We start from the raw sequence: 3,543 nt of genomic DNA on the forward strand, positions 1-3,543 counted from the left end.
ACACCCAGGTGCTGGTTAATCCGTCTTGAGTCCGAGCGCGACCAGTGCGCAACGTGGCCTTCCCATTGGCTCCCCCGGTGGGCCGCGCTTCGACGCCGGGGCTCCGGATTGAACGGCGCGCCCAGGTCCCTGCCTCCAGTCAGACGTGGCGCCACCGCCCCCAGCCCGTAGCTCCGGCGCAGCCAATGGCGGCGTCTCTCGGGCGGCAAGTGCGGCCTCCCGCCGCCAGAGGGCGCCGCCGCGGGCGCAGCCGAACCACCGCTGCCGCCGCTAACCGAGGGAGAGCTGCGAGCGCGCACCCGGGCCTCGCCGCCGCCGCCACCGCCGCCACCGCCGCCCGCCTGCTGCCGCCCGCCTCCGCCTGCCTTCCGCTGCCGGCCGGCGCGTCGTCCTCACAGGTAGGGGTAGGGGGGCGCCGCTGGGGTGAAGGAAGCGCGCGCTCGCGCCCCCGCGCGCGCGCCGCCGCCGCCTCGTGCCCGTGCGCGGCCGTTAACGGACGGCGGGCGGGCGGGCGGGCGGGGCGGGGGAGGGGCGGCGGGGTCCGGGGCCCGCGGACCCGAGAGGACCCTGAGAGGAGCGGGGCCGGGGCCCTGCGCGCGGAGGGCCAGGTGGGCGCGCCGTCCCCTTCCCCCACCGAGAATAACGTGACCCACTTCTGCCTGCCATTCCTCGGCACAATGTCTCTTTTGGTGATTTCACTAAAAAAACCTTTTTTTTTCGTTATTTCTGTCTGCTCTGGTGATCGCGGGGACCCCGAGTCAGCGTCTTGGGCTTGGGGGCGGGAAGGATGCCGGCGGCGAGCTTGGTGCATTAATTTGGGGGCTCATCCCTCTTTTTTAGCCCCTCTTCTTTTTTTATTTTTTCGCGCGGGGTGCAGCCCTGGGCCGGGCGGGGAGAGGCCGTGGGGTCCGCGGAGGCGGGGGCGCCGCCCGGGAGGACCGGGACCGGGACCTGTCAGTTCCCATTAGCGGGGCTTCCGGTCAGGCCTGGGCAGCGCAGGGGTGGGGCCGCCTGAGGCCCGGCCGGGGCCTCCGAGGTCGCGCCTGCGTGGGGACTGGGTGGATGTGCTCGGAGTTGGGTATTTTCCTGTCCCCACCTGTCTAGGGATGAAAAGGAGTTGTCCGTGTTCGGTATTGAACCACGAAGGACCTTGCCGTGCCCAGTACAGTGGCCACTGACCTCCGGCCGCTTGGGACGATGGAGCCCACGAATGGGGCCAGTTTGAGTTGTGGTCCCAGCTGTGAAACGTACATCTGCTTTTAAAGACTTAGGATGAGAAAGAACGGAAAGGTTGTCATTGGTAATCTCTTACACTTAAATGCATGTTGAGATGTTCATGTTTGGGACAAACTGGATTAACGAAAATCTATCATTAAAATTAATCTTGGCAGGATGCAGTGGCTCATGCTTGTCATCCCAAAACTTTGGGAGGCTGAGGCAGGCGGATCGTTTGATTGCAGGAGTTCAAGACCAGCCTGCTCAACTTAGTGAGGCCCCTGTCTCTACAGAAAATACAAAAAATTAACCGGGCGTGGTGGCACACGCCTGTAGTCAGCTACTCGGGAGGCTAAGGTGGGAGAATCTGCTACTCGGGAGGCTTGGGTGGGAGCATCCCTTGAGCCCAGGAGATTGAGGCTTCGGTGAGCCGAGATTGTGCCAGTGCGCTCCAGCCTGGGTGACAGAGCGAGACACTGTCTCAAAACAAATAAAAAAACAAAAGTTAATCTCACTGCTTTTCTTTTTCCCTTTTTTAGTGTGGCTATTTGGATATTTAAAATGACATGTATGGGCCGGGCGGGGTGACTCACGTCTGTAATCCCAGTACTTTGGGAGGATGAGGTGGGTGCATCACCTGAGGTGAGGAATTCGAGACCAGCCTGGCCAACATGGTGAAACCCGTCTCTAGTAAAAATACAAAAATTAACCAGGCGTGGTGGCAGGCGCCTGTAATCCCAGCTACTGGGGAGGCTGAGGCAGGAGAATCGCTTGAACCGGGAGACAGAGGTTGCAGTGAGCAGAGATTGCACCATTGCACTCCTCCCTGGGCAACAGATGAGACTCCCTCACCACATACATACATACATACATACATACAATGACATGTATGCCTCATTTTGTATATTTTGTATAGTATTTTGACTGGACAGCGCTCAGCTGGGGCATCTGAAAGGGTGGTGGCCCTGAGAACACATGTCTATCTGCTTATCTTTCCTGCTTCTCTGATGGCATGTGGCCTCCTTCCCTTAAGGCTCTCAAAGAATCCGCTGCCTCTTCCTTCTCATCCTGAGCCAAACTATTGAACTGAATTGCACAATGGGGTCTTGTCCTAATCTGCAGGATAATTCAGGTTAATGGACAGTATTTTCTCTGTTGAAAAATTTTCCCTATCTGCTGTATGCTGGAGGCTACAAATAGTTATATGAGTTTTGGCTCAGAATGAGATCATGAGTTACTGAGGCTGAATATTATCAATATTTGTGTGTGTGTCTGCGTGCGTGTGTGTTTATTCTGCAAAGAGCCCATTGATTTTCTGCCATCCAAATGAAGTGGAGAATTCTTGCGTTTCTTCATGTTACTGTGAATTTCGGGTTTTACACAGACCTACACCCTCTTCCTTTCCCATTCCCCACGTTCTGTCAGTTTTTGCAAATAAGAATGGTGATTTGTCAGCTACATTGTTCCACAATTCTTAATTCTGACTGATTTAAAAACCTGCCAATTGGGGTGGATTAAATTGTCAATATAAGTGGAAAAGAATCAATTATAGAAACTCTCAATTCTAGGGTTGGTGAGAGTGACTATTGGAAAGTTTTGAGCATTTCAGTAAAGGAAGAAAGAAACAAAAGATGTCTGTATCCTGTTGCCACAGATACCCTAGAAAGTGCTTTCTAGAGACAGTATGATGTGAGCAAACTTTTGTCTTCTAGATAATGTCTTGACGTGTTTTGTTTTGCCTTTTTTTTTTTTTTTGTAGAAAATATTTTTCTCCAGAATCCTTATGAAAATTAAAGTGAGGTGTTGGCAAATCAAGAAGAAATTTTAGATAATTTTTAAGGAGGAAATATTAAAGTATTAATCCGGAAGTTTAAAAGTTACTGCTAGTGATAACATGTTTTAATTTACATGTACACAGAAGACTTATTAAATGAGGTGATTTTCGTTTATGTAAAGCAACGCGGTTACTTTTTCACAAATAGAAAGTGGGAAGCTTTGTGTTTTCTGAAAAGGCCCGAATTTGGAGCAGGACATTAATCTGGCACAGTTGGTAAGAAGGTGAGTGTGTGTTGGGGTTAGGTGTCAGCACTTACTTGGTTGGGAAGACTTCCTTGGGCATATCGTGGTGGTATGAGTGTCCCCAGGCAAATCATTTATCATGAAGATTTTACATGAAATATTCCTGTTGAGTTGTTCCATACAGAGAGATGAGAAGTTCCTGGAAACCACCACTTAGCGGGGCTTGGGTGCAGAGGGAGGCTCTTGGGAGGCTCTTTGCCGGGGGAGCCTCTTTTTTTTTTTTTTTTTTTTTTTTTTTTTTTTTTTTTT

At 52.0% G+C, this 3,543-nt stretch overlaps 1 protein-coding gene across 2 annotated transcripts in view; it reads left to right on the forward strand.

The window, feature by feature from the left end:
• The first annotated feature begins 265 nt into the window (after positions 1–265).
• ZC3H7A (zinc finger CCCH-type containing 7A) overlaps positions 266–3,543 on the forward strand; it is a 49,027-nt gene continuing 45,749 nt past the window's right edge. Inside the window, exons 1-2 of one of the 2 annotated variants that reach the window (XM_025369534.1) lie at positions 575–689; positions 1,105–1,300. The gene's annotated coding sequence lies outside the window, so the exon portion shown is untranslated. Of the gene's footprint in view, positions 399–574; positions 690–1,104; positions 1,301–3,543 lie in introns of those variants that run through there. The other variant, XM_025369532.1, reaches the window with a different exon arrangement.

This window comes from Theropithecus gelada, chromosome 20 (genome assembly GCF_003255815.1).
Source record: "Theropithecus gelada isolate Dixy chromosome 20, Tgel_1.0, whole genome shotgun sequence".
Classification (NCBI taxonomy): Eukaryota; Metazoa; Chordata; class Mammalia; order Primates; family Cercopithecidae; genus Theropithecus; species Theropithecus gelada.